Genomic DNA, 19,161 nt, shown 5'->3' on the forward strand with positions numbered 1-19,161 from the left:
GCAATCAAACCAAAACTCTTTTGCCTTTTTGAAATATACACGACAAAACGAAACGCGAGGCACAGCTCTTTCAAAGCGGAGGATCTCAGCCCGGAAAGTGAAGAAAGAAAACCTTGTGGTCACTTATTACCGTCAAATAGTTTCTTTTCGGGTTAGAAAATACGCACATCTTCTCACCGGAATCTGCGTCGGATGACGATAATTTTGAAACTTGTCGGAACGAACTTCGCGAGTTATTTATTTGGACATTTTTCTAAATGTGCGAAACTAAGCTTTACTTGCTGCGTAGAAAACCCGGCTCAAACATGTACGTGTTAAAACAGCAAAACTCACTGAATCACTATACATTTCTTCAAATATTAGTTTCGAAACGATAAGCCGAATCAAAAATAAAGGTGCGATTATGAGCAATCGTAACTATTTTTAAGAGAAAATCAATACATTTTCAATATGCATGATCCTAAAATTGGCGAAGAAGCGAAAACTTTATTCATAACATACTTAACCCTTCAGCGCGCGCGATGTTGTAAAAAGTACAACACTACCAAAAAACCTCGCTTTTCGTATACAACGCGAGCGCGGTGCAGTTTCGGTTGCTTGATGGCGCGCGTCCTGGAAGGTTAAGCAAAGCTTGTCAATTTAAACCTATTATTTTTCTGCGTTTGTATTGTCACTCTATCACAATTCTATGTCAGACAATTTGTTGTGTTATTCGTGTAACGATCTATGATATTGATTGGTTGAAAATTTCAAATATTTGATGCAAACTAAAATAAATTCCTACCTATACAAAACAAAAAAATCATTCTCTAGAAACTTTATACCTGGCAACAAATCCATACTCATATTCTTTCGTCTCCTCTTTACGCTACCCAGAGAGCTAAATGCGAGAGAGCGCACGAGCCTACGGATAGAGACCGTACTTTGCGTGTCTCTATATTCTAAGCCCTGCTACGAACCGTACGTAAACTTTTCGCTTTCGAGCCCTACTTAGCAGCGACCGGTGCGGTTCGCTTCTTTGTTCGAGGCTCTACTTAACGTTAAAACGCTTGATTGAGCCCATGAGTGGGCTTGGTCTTATAGGCGATGCGCTAAGCGTACGGGTGTTCAACGTGATCATGCTGAGGTTGACGGGTTCAATTTCCAGTCGGTCCAGTATTTTTTCATGGAGGAATTTTCCTTGACTTCTTTGGACAAAGATTAACTTCGTGCCTGCCATACGAAACACACTGAGAAAGTGCTCATAGAACACTCTAGGTCTAGGGTATTGTCCCAGTTGGAATGTTACGCCCCTGGGCTTGGATTATATCTTCCAGGAAGCTTTGATTTCAGGCATGTGGTCGATGGCCTTTGCAGCAATGATTGGAATAGCTGAATGTATAATCAATGGCAAACAATTCTATAAGAATCAGATCTTCAAGTCATCTGATATAGTTATACTGATCATGACGCTGCATAGTAGGGTTTGGGACCATTTGGGCAGGAGCACCTATTTTGGGCACTTGCTGCTATAACTCAGTCAATTTCAAACCGATTGACTTGAATTTTGAAACATGACTAGCTACTGTGCCTAGCTGATCGTGTCTCAAAAATCAAGCCAATCGGTTCAAAATTGACTGAGTTACAGCAGCAAGTGCCCAAAATAGGTGCTCCTGCCCAAATGGTCCCAGATCCTATATCGAACATTTGTCGAAGTCATTTATGTGCCGGGAAAATATAATTCCAAGTTGGAGAGAATATTACAAACTGAGGGAGGGTAATAGGCCCAGTCAGACCCCTAATTGGGCAATGTGGGTTAGTTTATGGGAATGCCATTGAAGGTTTGTAATATTCTCCGAGGCTTTCGAAATCCAACAGGGCGCGTCCCCGGGTTGCGGATAGGGGGAAAAGGGAGATTTTTCACATTTGTACTGTAATCAGCCAATGTGGTATTATCTCCTATGGTGTTGTAGTGCGAATGAATGATCTCATTCTATGGGAATTCGAACCTTGTAATGTATTGTTTATCAACTTCAATTTTCTAAGCTTGATAAGGTTTTGAAGACAAACATGAGATGAGAGAATTGCCTAATAGGAAAGTCACATCAGCAAAGCTTTTACATATGCAAATGCTATCCATGGGGTCATGTCTAGCATTTAATATGTATGGCAATGACTGATTCTTACCTAGCAGGGGTACTACAAGACCACGCGGACAATTCGATTAAAGGCTTAATTGGGAATAATATATTTTCCAGAACTGAAGGGACATTTTTTCCGGGGTGACTGGCGAGTCGGAGAGGGTAGAAGTTTCCGTTTGTTATAATTGACAAAATAAACAATCGGGCGCTTTTTCTTTCTATGACTTGCTTGGTATTTTGTGAATTATTGTTTTTTGGTTTTGGAAGGTATGCGATTCACTATTGAGCCTTAATAGTTATTTATGTAACGAGTTGCAAAAAGTTGATTTTTTCAGTACGAGTCGTACATTTATCCAACGAGGCTTGCCGAGTTGGATAAATACGAAGAGTGCTGAAAAAATCGAGTTTTGCAACGAGTTCCATACAAAATTTTATGCAATGATTTTTTCATAATGCAACCCATTTGAGTTGCATAATGTTCATAATGCAACTCAAATGAGTTGCATTATGAACATTATACAACAATTTTTCATTATGCAACTCATTTCAGTTGCATAATGAGCCAGTTCAGAAAAATTGGCCATTATGATACCAAAATGAGTTACATAAAATGTAAATTATGATACTGAATTGCATAAAATTATTTTGCATCTGAATAGCATTGATATTGTCAAGTCTGTACCAACACCCTAATCCCACACCAAAATACCCTTTTCCTATCCCATGGCGTTTATGTGGTCAGCAAAGACTATTCAGCCATTACCCCTCCTAATCATCGGCTTTGGACTGACTTGCGCTCTCATTGCCCCACCAAATGCTGCAAAATGAAAATGAAAATGAAAAGTTGGAATGTTACGCCAAGAAGATGAACAACGAGGCATGGTTGTCGGAGTAAAGTCTCGGTGTTCCAAGAGACTGTTAAAAAAATCAACCCTGCTCATTCCACTGAGTAAGAACTATCAACTTGATCAACGATGATCGTCCTAGACCCCTTTTATTCTATGGTTTCGATTCATGGTGATCCAACCCACCACAATCGTTATTGTCCACCATAACTAGGTACTTACGCACGGCGTAACATCACAGGTACCCATGGAACTATAAAACATTGCAAGATTAAATCAAAATCTCCTGAAATCCATATCATCTCGCGTGCGTCAACCAACAACGCTGATCGCGGCCTCAGGCAAGCAGCCTGCAGGTCGATCGACGACAATCGTAATTTTCGACGATTGTGCTAGTGGCGGCGGCGGCGACCGTGGCTATGGACGGTTAACTTCTCACACTCTCTAACTCGCGGCAGCGGTGGCGGCGCAAGTCCAAACAGATTGGGGAGGGGTAATCGCCCCATACAGCAGCTTGCTGCGGAGGAGGGCGGGTGGAGTACGGCATTAAAACGACGGAGATGTCGAATGCTGCGGCTACGTTGGCCTGTGCGTGGTGGTGGGCACGACTGGGAGACGAGAAGAATAAACAGGTTTTAATCGAGTATACTATACCAGCTACATATAGAGGCAGCGACCAACCGCACTATGGAGCGGTTCCGTAGAAGCTGTTGGCCAAAAAAATGTTCATATCCCTTCAAAGACTAAGACGTTTGGATTCTTCTCAAAGTCCTCAAATGGTGGCCAAAATGTTTAGGATAGGCACAAAAACGTTTAACATACTGTAACCTTTCATAGATTGCATCAAACATTCTCAAATTTTGACTGTTTATTTGTTATTTGAGCTCGATTGGTTAATCTTTCGCGAAGCTAGAACCGTTCTCGTAAAACACTACAGTCAGGTTTTTTACGCGGTTTTCATTTACGCGGCCGCGTAAATGAAAACTCCATACAAAAAAAATTTCAACGTCTTTTTTTTGCATGATTCGTCGAGAAATGGTGAGACTTTTTTACGCGGTTTTTTTGGATTTTGACCTGAGTTTTTTTTTACGCGGTACGTATCCCCCGCGTAAAAAAAACCTGACTGTATTTTTGTTCTGTCATATCTCGGAAACCAGTGTAATGGAATGGAATTAAATTTTGAACGTTTAACATCAATTTTTTAATACTGGATACGCCGTTTTAAAATGTAAAATGTTCTTACGACAAATAAAGTTATACCGGTTTGACATTTTCACCCATATAGAGGAAAATTAGTCAAATTTACAACACCACACAAAAAATACTAAATGTGTTCTTCCTTTAATCCAAATAGGCTCTAATATATCTTATTATAGATATCTCGAAAACAGAAGTCGAATATCTTTGGATACCAAAACCAAAATGTAATGACATTGATGTAAAAAAAAATACATTCTTTTTCGAAAAAATCCAAAAACCGTCCATTTATCACAACTTTTTTCAACGTTCAAAAAGTACCTATGTTTTAAAGATTTGTGAAGCATCATTATATTGTTGATAAACGTCGAAAATTTCATTGAATTCAGATCATTGGTTACCGAGATATGACAATTTTAAAAACAGTTGTCTATATTGAAATACTGTTTTAAGAGAACGGTTTTAGCTTCGCTAAAGATTAACTAGTTGAGCTCAAATTTGTACCAATGATGCACATCAGTGGCGTAGCCAGAAATTGTCTCTGGGAGGGGTTTTCAACGGTCAATGATACCTTTTTTGATTTGACATTTACATTTTGTAAACAGTAATGAGCAATTGTATTCGTAGTTTGAAAATATCGGCGCAGCCGAAAATTTTTTTCGTTGCAAAGCGCTTTCTACTGAAAATTTGTTCCACAAATTTTGGCTCTGAGGGGGGGGGGGGGGGCGGTGGCTTTAACCCTGACTCCTGACTGACTCCTCTAGCCGTACGGCTACGTAGCCCACAAGTCTAGGATTTGGCACAAATTTCCCAAAAGGAGGAGAACGTGCCTCAGCAGCCGACCTACTGATAAGTCTAGGATATGCTGAAAAACTTTGCCGAAGACCGCAAAGTGATCTGACGCTTATGAAAAAAGTTATACGCTTATAGTAACTTTTGCCAAAAATTGTGATTTTATTATTGATGTTATTCCTTTACCGTAATCTGGGGAGAAGTTGATCACTTTTCCTCTATTCCTTTCGATAAAATCATGGCTTCATGCAAATATTTTTAAAACATGTACTGAGTGAACCTGTATCATGTTCCGTAAACGAAATTCTTACAAGAAACTACATTTTCTAAAAAAAATGTTAAAATGGCCAAATTTGAAAACTTTCAATCTGGTGTGAAGATGATCAACCAATGACATAACATTCTAAGATTGGAAAATTATTGAACAAACTAAATTTGATGATGCTGAATCTGACTAAGTTTTTAAAATTCCTACAACTGGTGTGGGGTAATTCATGTATTTTGGACAGGCTGAGGACAACGTCAGAAAAAATGTCCTATAAATATCTTAGAAATCAATTGAATATTTTGCGAAGTTACTAGTACGCTTATAATATGACTGTACTTTGCGTTCCTGGGGATAAAAACCTTAACGAAAGTTGAGAAAATCACAATTTCCAAGCGCCTGTTGGAAATACATTTTGGACACCGAATACATGTTTTGGACACCCTCAGGTATATAAAATTTGAACAGGGCTATTATCTCAATGATTAGCCATGAATACTGTTAAATCATAGAAGTAGTATAAATTAACAAATATTTTCTTGCAAACAATCAAATTTATTCACTTAACAGGCATCTATTTTGGTAACTATTGCAGATTTGGTTAAAATCGAGAAAATATTGGCAGACCCACAGAATACGCTTCCAAGTATGCAATCGCAAGGCTTCCCCATGTAGTTCATCAGATGACAAAATATATTTACAGCACAAAACCTGTAATGTATTCGGATACCACCTATTTTAAGCGTTCTAGATGAATGTTAAGAGTTTGGCTGCCTTACCCAAGTAACCACAAGCATTATATCATAACATTAATTCAATCGTATTATAGTTTAGCTAATGCGAGATAACTTTTATTCTACACCTGTCAAGTAATAAAGCATTTAATATACATTATGAAAGCATTGAAGCATTATGGGATTTTGACAGTTCGGTATAGTTCTATAGGGACGTTGTTTAATGCTTCATTGCATTACCATGTTAAAAGCTTTATGGCAATCAATAATGCAAGGATTTATTACTTTATATATGCCTTTACTAATGCTTTCATAGTTGTGTTCATCAGTTCGAAAAAAAATCTGTACAACCTTTTTAAAAACACTAAATGGTTGTGAAGAAAAGAAATCCAAACTTAAATTTTCATGGATTGCTGCGTAGAACTTGGATTATCATGCTCAGATGTTGGTGAAAATTTATATTGTTTTTTTTTTTTAAACTAGTTGGGACATAAAGACAATCAGATGCCGAGGGAACAAAAATTATATGGGGTTGAGGTATTGGTTTCCTTATTTAACATTTAGTGTCCCGATTTCATAAAATAAATGGTAGAAGTGAGCACGTATGAAAACAATAAATAAGAGCAGAATCAACACAGACTAATTTATATCTTTATATTATCTTCGTTTGTGGAATCAATTGGTTCTGCAATCGCTTGTTTTCGAATGAATTTGGGAGAGTAAGATAACTGATGGCATTCAGGCCCTAGCACAACTTTTTAGAGCTGCAGAAAACACAAATCAATAAAGCACGAGCTGAGTATACGTTACTTTATGTTGCACATTTTTCCGGGTGCAAAATGCATGGTAGTCGTAGCACAACGTTAACGCGTCCGAGTTTCATCGCAGTCCAGTTTCAGCAGTCTAGGTTCAATTCCCGAATTAGAATAAAAAACATCAGAGCAGTGTTGGTAAAATCACACTCAAGTCTCACTCATGAACCAATCTTGCGAGAGCAAACTCGCGCGCGATTCTGAATCATTTTCTCACGCGCGAGATTTTCATGCGAAATCTCGCTCTCGCGAGTCAAGCGCCGAAAACTCGTTTGCTAGTAAAACGAACCCATATCAATTTAAACGACATTTAATGTTATTAGATGCAAGATGTGGTCTCATTATGGCATACAACCGTCAACACTTTGTTGTAAACAATAAGCAGACCGAGAAAAACACAAATGAGCAAAATCATGAGTCAACTCTGCTTGATTTTTTCGGCGGTGAGTTTGGCGAGTCAAGAATCGCGCGTGAAAAAACTCAACCATGAGTTTTGAGAATTTGAGTTTTTACCAACACTGCATCAGAGTGAGAGTATCGGAACAGCTATGAGAAGATAAAAATAGACAGAAAAATGAGAAAATACTTTTTTTTTCTTTTGTTGACATGATGCCTTAAGTATACATGCCATACTATTTCATTGCATTAGCTATATGGTACAAGCATTTTTTATGCTTTAGCAATCACCACAGTAAAGCTTGCTTCAAATCAACAATAGTAGCGCCACTTTCGACTTTAAACCTACTTTAATGGTACTTATATGACAAAACAACTTTAAATCGCATGTCATATAATACACTATAAAGCGAAATTAATGCTCTATATGCAGCGTCATGGTTACTTGGGTATGCTTCTTTATTTAGTATTTCTCACTGCAATAAGCCTTTCAAATTTCTAGCAATGATTAATTCAACGATTTTGAGGTGCACATTGTAAATATGTGAGGGTAATGTGTACAGGGGACAGACAAAATGATCGGGACAGGCAAAATTTTCCCTTCTCAAAAAAAAAATTCAAATAGCTGTAACTTTTCGAAAAGTGCATCAAATATTCTCAAATTTTCACTGTAAGTTGATCAACTATTTGTGTATCAGTGGACAAAATTTGAAAAAGATCGCACTATTCTGCACAAAGTTATAAAGATTTAAAAAAAGCCATATTTATCCGATAGCCAACTTTGAGCTGTTATATCTCCGGATTCAATGAACCGAATGCAATGAAATTTTGAGCATTTATGACTTATATAATGAGCTTTGAAAAGCTTTTGACATAACTTAAAATTCTTAACACGGAAGAAAATAATAACGATTAGATTATTTTTCTAATAAAACACCAAATTTTCTTAAATTTCAACAACGTTTCAAAATTCAAGATACTAATTATAGTTTATTTAAATTCCCTCTGATTGTCTTGAATACAGATATGTTTTGAAAGAAAGTAACAACATGGGCGGCAATTCATTGAAAAAGTAATGGGATGCATATTAAAAATAGACCAATTTACTGAAAAATTGTAAAAATAATGAAACCGCTATAACTTTTTCTCTCGTTAATAATTTGAAGTTAGGTCAAACGTTTTTCAGAGCTCATTATATAAGTCATAAATGGACAAAATTTCATTGCATTCGGTTCATTGAATCCGGAGACATAACAGCTCAAATTTGGCTATCGAATAGTTCTACCTTTTTTTAAAATGCTTATAATTTCGTGCAGAATAGCCCGATCTTTTCCAAATTTTGTCCACTGATACACAAATAGTTGATCAACTTACAGTGAAAATTTCAGAATGTTTGATGCGCTTTTCGAAAAGTTACAGCTAATTGGACATTTTTTGAAAAGTGAAAATTTTGCCTGTCCCGATCATTTTGTCTATCCCCTGTATGTCCTCTTGTATACCTGTGCATTTGATGGGTTTTAGTGACACAATTTACATTTTCGATAATTTTGAAGTAAGTTCTTAATTGTTAAGCGTATTTTCAATAAAAGTCAACAGAATAAGGTCTGATTGAACCAATAACACTAGTTTACAAAATAGAACGAAAGCCGTGAACCTCTGTCAACGACCAACATTTTTGAACCACAATTTAGCGCTGATTTCGAAACCGACCATCAAAAAAATTTGAGCAGAACAGTTTTCGAGTTTTAGCTCAATATCGAGTTTTACAACTTTTTAAAATATAGAATTTACTAAAATTCAAATATATTGCGTTTTGTTCAACCAATTTTAAATCTTTTTCCATAAATTAAATCTGAATATAATACCATTCGATCATCTGAATACAGGTTTGACGTCAGATTGATGAAATTCAAGATGTTGGCGAGATTCAGGGACAATCTCCTTAAATATTAGCAAAATTTCCAAAAATATATGGAGTAATGTATTTTTTTCAATAAGAAAAAAACAATTTAAAAATACTTTCTCACCGTTTATTTGACATATCATATGTAGGCGAGTTACAGTTAAAAATTGAGCTCAATCGGAGCATTGATTACGGAGAATAAGATGTTTGAAGTGAGCGACTTTGCCTAAAAATAGAACAAAAATCGATTTCAAATCATCAACCTTGTATGGAAAGTCGAAAAAATTTCCGCTCTACTGTAATTTTTTTCTTTAGCATTTTCAAACTCAGGGCATGATTCTACACCAAAAATGATCATTAGTTTAACAAGTTCAAAAATGCTGTAAACTAGTGTAATCGTTATTCAGAAGTAACATCTTTTATAAGCTTTTTGGAACAAGACATACATCACCGTACCTGTCCAAATTACATACATGTCCAAATTATATTTCCTACCCTAAAATAAAATACCGTCTACCCCCGTTGGTTTGAACGACACCTCATTCAAACCAACAGGGTTTATTTTTTAATTTGAAATTCTAGTAGCCCTGCGTTCCGTTTCACCCCGTTCCATGAGCAGAATGACATTTGAATCATTTTTACTTTGAACGATGTGCAGATTAGAGGGGCTCAAATTAAAAAGTGTTCAGATTAGATGATGTCAAACCAACGGGGGTAGACGGTAAGATAAAGTTTTGTAAGTTACAGAATGACCCACACTAAACGCCTAAATGTAGGCAATTTCTTTGAAAATCGTATTAATTTCGCAAAAATATGGCATTTTTAAATAAACCTTATATGTTAGCATCAATTTTGACTCAAAACTGTGTTCAATAAGCCTACCATGAACGAATGAAAGCACATATTTAAAGAGTCATCTGATATACAAGACGTTAAGGGAGGCGGTTTTTTGAACGGCAGTCTTTTTACCGAGTTTTAATACACATCCAAAAAAAAGGTATTTTTATGTAAAATCTAACACAATTTGCATAAACACTTTCAAAATTTCTTCAAATATATTCACACTATGGATTTACGTCAAAAGCTCGTCCATTGAAACAGAATTATAGCGTCCTCAGCGGTTGAAGGATGGGGATCTCATAGTTATTAACTTCACCCCGCTGATCAACTACCCCCCAGATTACGGTAGATGTTAAATGTTAAGTACCATCAGATGACCTAACGTAATAACCTTTGTTACAAGTATCAGATCACGTTGCGGTATTCTGCATAGTTTTTCGGCATATTCTAGGCTATAATTTAACGTCATTATTTATATCGTTTTAGACAAAAAAAAAATTATGAGAAAAACGCAAAAAATCACGTTTTCCCATACTATATTCCATACAAAATTCAATCTCAATGTGGAATACGGAGACGCAACCAATCGCTCCCAAATTTTGCACAATTGTTTTGGACACTAAAAGAAATCGAAAAAGCTTTGTTTCACAAAATCGACTTTGATGACCCAGTTTAGTGCATATACTCTATTTTGATTCTGAAAAGTATTGTGATATATTGATGTGATTGTTCTTGTGGCACGGATGTACACTAAAACTCCGTTGAATGTAGACGTCAGGGTTTATAAGCGAAACTATTTTTCAGTGAGAGATGCCGTTCAGACCCATTACTCTTCTAATATTCAAATATTGCATTGAATTGTACGGATCGAGTTTTTTCTAGTTTTGCAACCACTAGTTTCATATTCTAATTCACCATTAGAAAGCTGAAATTCTCAACTTTTCAAAACATTTACAAGTTAAGATAAGCGTTGACCGCAACAATGAAATATCGCTGAAAGTGTGAAGCAAAGCAACCCTTTGTTGGTTTATTTGGCCACCTGAAACCCCCACAGTGCAACCGGGCGGGAGAGCGAGAAGCGCACACCGAAAAGAAGAAACAATAGCGAAGCAGTCCACTGTACAGAGAAGAAGCCGCGCGCGCTCGCTCGCTGAAGAATAAGTCAAGTTTTTACACATAAAAAGTGCCGACAGAGAGTTCAACCGAACGAAGAGATACAGATAAGCGCCAGTCACACGGTGCATATATTGATCAATAGTTGGCCGTTTTGTGGATGCATTGAATGTATAATATTGTTCAAAAATAGATTGACATCAATCATTCAACTTTTCCCCTATCTTCCGTTTGATCAACCACACAGCAATATTTCCCCTCGATAGCGCATTTTTCTTCAATTTTCTCTACAATATTTCCCCACCTTCAAAATTTTTACATCAATCCTCTCGGAGATTGTTCAAACCATGGGTCAAATTATTCCATGGATCAATTGATTGGTTCAATATTTCCCCTTCAGATCAACCTATCATTCTTTCAATGCAGCAGCGCGTGAACGAGAGCATCATCATTGCAGAGCATTCTACCGTGTTGCCGTATTTTTTTAAATTTAAATAAACAGCTATTGAAATATATTATACAAAAAAACTGAATGCAGATGTAATAAATAATCGAACAAAAAAAAAACAATTTATGCAGAAGTAATGAAGTAAATTTATGCAAAGTTTATGTAAAGTAATTTATGCAGAGGTAAATGTAATGAGCCCAATTATTACAATGCATTAGTGATAATAAACAGTTCACAACATTTTTTGTGTAATCTTCTAACTCGGTTCGTGTCCCACCAAACTTTGCTAAAAATTACTGGTGCACTGGCGGTCTCTAACACCAGTTAATTAATAATTTGCACATTATGGTGTTAACATGCTTAGCTGCGTTACCTATAAATTAGAAATACCCCCTTCTGACAAATAACACCCTTCAGTAGTAATTTTGTGTAATGTCGAAATATAAAGGTAATTCAGCAAGACGGCTTTGAAGGTGTTTCGAGTCCCATCCCATGGGCTGTCCAAAAACTTTTCGTAATAAAAAAAAATATGTAAAATGTTTGATTATGTAGAAATGGTTAGAAGAAGAATTAATATGAATAGAAAATTCATTAAAAAAACATAAATAAAAATGTGACAGAAATGCATTGTATACATTATCTTCCGCATTATTGGCTTTGGGATTGGTAGGACTGAAAATCAACCGCACACCCACCGACGACGCATTGATTCAATAAAAGGCTTTGCTTTGCTAGCTGTGCACGTATGATAAGCATGCACGGATACTTGTTTTTTTTTCTCTTTATGCATTAACTTCTCTCATACTGCCGGGAGATTTTCTCTCTGCTCGAGCCTCGGCTTGATCTATCTCTCTGGAAAGGGGTAATGTCGAAGATATTGGATTGATACTTGGTTTGATCCTCGTGATTTCATCAATAAGGCCAGTAGTACACAGGGTCAAATATTTGACAAGGAAAGAACTCAAGGAACAACATCAGTTTGACACTAATGAAAATTTGATCGAGTCAAACAAGATGTTTGAGCATTGGTTTCTTTTCGGACAAATATTTGACCCTGTGTACTAGCAGCTTAATCCTTGAGAAAGAAATAATTGATGGAATGGTGGAATAAAGGAAACAAGAAAGCGCTGCCAAATAAACATTTTCAAGCACAAGTTGCGCATCGTAAATTTTCATTAGATTATTTCGACACCAACATTTCAAAAGGGCGTAACTGCTTTTGGAATCATCACCTTCTTTTAAAGCTGTGGATCATGTGTTATGATTTCCATGTTTATCACAACAAGTACCAGATGGGAAAAACTCTCCTCTTTCCGACAACCACGGTGGTTTGAGTGTAAGGGAGGCAGTACAACCTACAGCTTTGAAAGAAGGTATTACTTCCAAATGCAGTTACGCTCTTTTGAAATGTTGGTGCCGATTTAGGAATAACTAGCTGTCCCCGGCAAACTTTGTCTTGCCTACTGCGTTTTTTGACATTTGAAGTCCCTAGCCAAGCGCCCAAGTCCCCGTTCCAAATGTATGACAACCCGATTTTCAAAAACTCTCAGTTTTCCCATGTTTTAGGCCTCATAAACCTTCCTTGGGTGAAAACTAACAGAACAAAACTTAGACGACCAAAATCGGACCTTCCGTTCGCAAGTTATGTGCGGTCCCACGTATGCCACTGCATTTTTATATATATAAATGCTTAATATTTAATATTGGTTCATTATGTTTTATATCACATCTTTAATTTCCACTAACGTATATGCGATTTTCTGGTGCCTTTAGTATAAAATGCTAGAAAACTCAGTATATTTTCGACAGCTTTGTTCTCTTCGTCATGGGGTGTTATCTAAAGTCTGATAAACTGAAAGTTGACGTCACATCTTTGCCAATCAAACTGTTTACAACTAAGTTTCAAGATATTTGGACGACAAAAAACTCTTATGGCAAAGAGAGAAGCACTGCCAATAATACACAAAGTCACTCTCAAGGCATATAATTTAATCATAGTTCAGTAATCAATCTAGCTATAGATAAATCTGTTGATAACGGATAAAGCAAACATTTTTTATAGCCGAAACAAACTAATCCATATGGCAATAACCTCTTATCAGCCTTTGTTTTCCAAACCTCTACTGCTTAACATATTTACTATGACATTAGCAAAAATCAAAACTTGTTCGAACCTAACTATTATTTATTTATTTATTTATTTTTAACTTTAAATTTTGTAAGAGGGAAAAGCGAGTGATTTGCAAATTTACATGTTGAAGTTCGAACCTAACTGTTAATACTTATTGTTTAAGCTCCATTTTGTATGAAGTATTTTGGTTCACCGGTAGAAGTTCATAACTTGTGTTAGAAATTAAAAAACATCAACCTTCTCAAGAAATTAGGAAAAATAGCATGATGAATTAATAAATAGATCCACTACTTACCAATTCATCATACTTATCCGAGAGATTGGGTTCAATAAATAAGAGTTTATGAATGCTTACAAAAAATCGAATATGACGTGGTGAATAACCAAAATTATCAAAACATTATTTTTTCATAATCATTTATGGAATTTAATAGGCAAGTGAAATATCGAAATTTGCACTTTTATAATGATCAAGTCTTTATTTTATTGTGCGTTTAGCACTAAATTGATTTCCGAAAAAACTTCATCGACTTCCGCTGCCTTTCCTATGCGTTAAACATAACGTCGGAAGTAGTGCGCTGTACAGTAAATCTGGTTTTCTATACAGCACACTACTTCCGACGTTATGTTTAACGCATAGGAAAGGCAGCGGAAGTCGATGAAGTTTTTTCGGAAATCAATTTAGTGCTAAACGCACAATATTTACAATGCAAAAACGTGACACTTAATTTATTTCTAAAAATTTGCTTCCAAAGCATTCCATAAAATTCAATTGAGCTGGCCACCATGAACGCCGTAAACCACGCGCTGAATGTTGATGAATTGCTATCTCTTCCTCACTGATGGAATGGTCTTCGCTCAATCTGCTGACTCTTTTACCTTGCTGGATTGATCGAATAAAACAACTCAAGGGGAAAGTTTGACGGACTTGGATGATCTTGATGGTTTGGTCAAACTGGATGATAGCGGTGGTTGGATCAATCTTTCGGAGGGGAAATATTGAGGATATGATCACCAGCTTCAATCCTCGCTTTTGCAGGTTGGTCAGTATTTACATCAAGATTCAACATTATCATCCATGTTTTCCTCAATAAAAATGCATGCAATACATTTAGCAATATTTCCATCAAATTGTGTTTCTTGATGAAGTTGAAGGAAAGATTGAACCTCTTGGTTGAATCAACTTATTGATAAGTGTAAATGGCACTATATAGCAAAGTGTGTGCGCAGCGCGCGGTCGCGGCCGCGCCGCCAGTCGAAACAACGCGCGGCGGCGTGGTGGAGCGCAAAGAGGAGCTTAAACAGAAGAAAAAGAGTGGAAGAAAAACACCGCGCGGTGCTGCTAGAAGAAGCTGACCATCATCCACCACCGTTCGTAGTCGGCGGCGAAGATCCGATAGTGGACGAAAAGTGATCGAGCCGCGTGATCTGCGGGGAGAACGAACGGGTGAGCGGGCGCGCGAGTGGCTAATTATTTTATAATAGCGATCCTTTCGACTTCCCGATCCGCGTGTGTCGATTATAATAGTGAAGCCCGGAGTGAGTGGTGTGGTGGAGTATTCCATAGTTCGTCCCTTAAAACAACAGGCCCGGGGGCATCATCATCCGTGGCGGACGGAGCTCTCTGTGTGGTGTTCGAGCTACTCCCCAAGGGTGTGAAAAACAAAAGTGGCGGGGGGTGGGGGGAAGTGGGTTGGTAAACTGGGTGGAAATGGGTTACCGACCGCAGACCGTCTTGCCTTGCGACTACTGAAGGGGTGGGCGGCGGCGCTAGGCTCTAATGAAAGTTTATGTTAATTGTATTATGATGTTGCAGCGTTACAGCAATAACACGGTGAAGATCGCCCGCTGAAGATACCGACACACGGAAAAAGTATCGATGAAGAAGAAGAAATGGTGCTACTATAGTGTTAGTGTATAGAAAAGATATAAATTTTGCATCAGGAAGATTCAGAAGTGATAAGAATGTGTGAATGCTTGAATACAACTGGTGATCACAATTGGTCTTATGGATTTTACGAAAAGTTAATGCACCGGAACTTACAAGCGCTAAATTAAGGTAAGTGGATGTATTATTGCTTATTTTATAACTACTTACTAGAGTGATAGGAGAATTTCAGATAAAAAATAATACAAGCTTTTATGGAAGAAAAGTGTATGCGTCTGTTTTGGTCATTTACTTTTATGCATAGACGTTGGGGTAGGTGGAGCATGAGTACACCTAAACCTTATTTTACGTCCACTACTGGCTTTGCGAAAAAAAATTCTACCAAAATTCTGCCAAAATAATGTTCAAAATAGATATTTTTGTATGTGTTATGTGTTGTACACTCCTAACCACGAAGATGTTAAAAAAATATAAAACTGTTGAGTTTGCTCATTGTCTTGGCGGTAGAATTTTTTGTCGCTATGCCAAGCATGGACGTAAAAAAAGGACGAAGTGTATCTTGTATTTTCACTGGAAATTTCCAAATTTTTAAAACATGTTTTTGATTGTATCTTAATTATTATTCAAAAAAGCCGTTTGCCTTGAAAAACTAATCAAAATGCGTGAAGTGGTTATGTATTGGGGAAATATTATAAGAATTAGCTGACCTAAAATAAGGTTTTCAATATAAAAACAATAGGGGGATTCACTAAACAGCGTAAACCGATAAAACGCGATCGCCAATGCAATCTTTGATTATTTCATGAAACATTTCAAATAATGCCAAGGGCTGAAAGTCTCTATATTAAAGACAAATCAATCAACCAATCAAATAATCAGATAGTCACGGCTTACGCAGTTGTTCAATCTGCTAAGTGAATCCTCTAAATAAATATAACGTATGGATATGCACCATAAAATATATTGTAAACGAACATTTTACAATATAATGTACTGGTTGTTAAATATCGTAACAATACAAAAATTATTTTTTTTCTCGAACAAATCTGAAACGCAAACCATACATTTTATTAATTTGAACTTTGTATACAATTAGAAGTTATTGTTGTATAACCATACAATAACAATATAATTAATTGTTGGCAATATAATGTATTGTAGTACTATTGTTATGTATTGTATTTGTATTGGAATTTTTATCCGGGGTCAAATGAAAGTATTTTTTCGTAGAATCGACCAACCGAATAATATACCACATTATCTATATACACTCCCGTTCAAAAGTTTGGGGTCACCCCCTCAAAAACATGTCATTTTTTTAGGCCCATATCTCCGCCAATTTGCGTCCGATTTCAAAACCCTAGGTTTCATTCAAAAGATAATAGGTCAAAGAAACTTTGAACATGATTTAAAAGAAACTTTTTCAAAAAAAATTGTATGTAAACTTAACCCAAAGTTGCCAAATTTTTTAAAAAATGAATATAAACTTACGGCAGTGTCGCTGGAAGTTGGGTCGACCAAATTTTAAGATGAGAGCGGTAATATGACCCATTTCCTATTAGCTTTCAACTGCTTTTTACAGAACTTAGCTAAAAAATCTAGAAAAAAAGTTATTAAGTAAATTAATCCTTGATGTCATCGACCAAAAGTTTGGGGTCACCCCTCAAAATGCAGTATCGGCCAAAAGTTTGGGGTCACTATCGTAAAACATGGAAAAGTGATTTGTTGATATCTATGTCATCTTTCATTCAATTTTAATTCTTCTTGGCTCATTTGAAACAAAATGAATGATACTTATTGCATAGACATTGAACCACACATATTTGTTGAAATTTACATACTAAAACTTAACGTGAAGTTGCCTCATTTATTGAAGCGTGGTAAAATGTGCTAACTTTACATAACATTTCGTTAAAATCGTTAAATACGTTAAGTTGAAGACATCAATCGTAAATTTAGTTAGTTATCTTTGAAATGAGCCAAAAATAATTAAAATTGAACTATAGATGACGAAGATACCACCAAATCACTTTTCCATGTTTTACGAAAGTGACCCCAAACTTTTGGCCGATACATCATATTGAGGGGTGACCCCAAACTTTTGGTCGATGACATCAAGGATTAATTTACTTAATAACTTTTTTTTTCTAGATTTTTTAGCTAAGTTCTGTAAAAAGCAGTTGAAAGCTAATAGAAAATGGGTCATATTACCGTTCTCATCTTAAAATTTGGTCGACCCAACTTCCAGCGACACTGCCGTAAGTTTATATTCATTTTTTAGACAATTTGGCAACTTTGGGTTAAGTTTACATACAATTTTTTTTAAAAAGGTTCTTTCAAATCATGTTCAAAGTTTCTTTGACCTATTATCTTTTGAATGAAACCTAGGGTTTTGAAATCGGACGCAAATTGGCGGAGATATGGGCCTAAAAAAATGACATGTTTTTGAGGGGGTGACCCCAAACTTCTGAACGGGAGTGTATATAAAAATGCAGTGGCATACGTGGGACCGCGCATAACTCGCGAACGGAACGTCAGATTTGGGTCATCTTTGTTTTGTTCTGTTAGTTTTCACCGAAGACGGCTAATAACAAGACAGACCTCTACCCTCTTGCTCCATATACTCTGAGAACTTCAAGCACACTAGCGCCGCGAACGACTCCCGGGAACAACATTACTAATAAGTGTGCGTGAGATGCTACAGCTTCCGTGTACGTATTTGCATGTACACGCACACAATCATGTTTAATGTTCCTGTGAATCGTTGAGGGCGTTTCAACCTTGTCGCCTGCGATAGGGTGGGAGCTGTCTGTCTTGTTATTAGCCGTCTTCGTTTTCACCCAAGGAAGGTTTATGAGGCAAAAAATGGAAAAGTTGAGAGTTTTTGAAAATTATTCTACCATACATTTTGACCGGGGACTTGGACTTGGCAAGAAACGTCAAAAAACGCAGTAGGCAAGACAAAGTTTGCCGGGTACAGCTAGTTTGTGATAAAATTACCAAATTTACGTAATTCGTACTTGGGGAATGTTATTTTGAATTGAACCGTTTGTAATCTGAATTTGAACTAGTAAACGGGGTGAGCTTCCAGTGTTGGCCTGCAGACTGCGCTAGTGGTTGCTTTGTTTACTCTTGGGGGATGGAAAATTCCAAATTTAGTTTCCAAATTCCTGCAGAATTCCAAACATTCTAAGTTGACATTCCACTGCCTAATCTATCTATCTATCTATATATATAAAAATGAGTTTGAAGCTCCTTTGAGGCAACAAAACTCACAAACGGATGAACCGATCAGTATGACTCTTGCACGGTTCGATTCGTATTCATAGTGGCTGTGTTTATATACATATAAAGTTACGAAAATCATTCAAGAAGTATTAAGAATGTAAAAATATTAATTTTTCATGAGCCGGCAAGAAATTCGGCGTGATTGAAATGAAATCAATCTAGAGTGCGTTGCTGCGATGTCCTCAACAGCTGTCAAACCATCACAGCTTGGCAAGACAAAGTTTGCCGGGACAGCGGGACAGCTAGTGATTAATGAAAAATAGTTATGAAAATTAGCAAATCCATGAGATTTTGGATTGTTTAGATGAGGGATCATTTCCAATGAAATCATCATAAACTACCATTGAATGATGAATTTGATTGTTCAACAACAATTGTTTTCGTATTTT

General features: G+C 36.6%; 1 protein-coding gene across 5 annotated transcripts in view; it reads left to right on the top strand.

Moving 5' to 3' along the window:
- LOC109413707 (axin) overlaps positions 1-19,161 on the top strand; it is a 92,163-nt gene that overhangs the window by 10,296 nt on the left and 62,706 nt on the right. For 3 of the 5 annotated variants that reach the window (XM_029880287.2, XM_029880282.2, XM_029880283.2), the window contains exon 2: positions 15,413-15,655. The exons of 1 other annotated variant lie outside the window; for it this stretch is intronic. The gene's annotated coding sequence lies outside the window, so the exon portion shown is untranslated. Of the gene's footprint in view, positions 1-15,228; positions 15,250-15,412; positions 15,656-19,161 lie in introns of those variants that run through there. One more of the 5 variants, XM_029880284.2, reaches the window with a different exon arrangement.

Source organism: Aedes albopictus, chromosome 3 (genome assembly GCF_035046485.1).
Source record: "Aedes albopictus strain Foshan chromosome 3, AalbF5, whole genome shotgun sequence".
Lineage (NCBI taxonomy): Eukaryota > Metazoa > Arthropoda > Insecta > Diptera > Culicidae > Aedes > Aedes albopictus.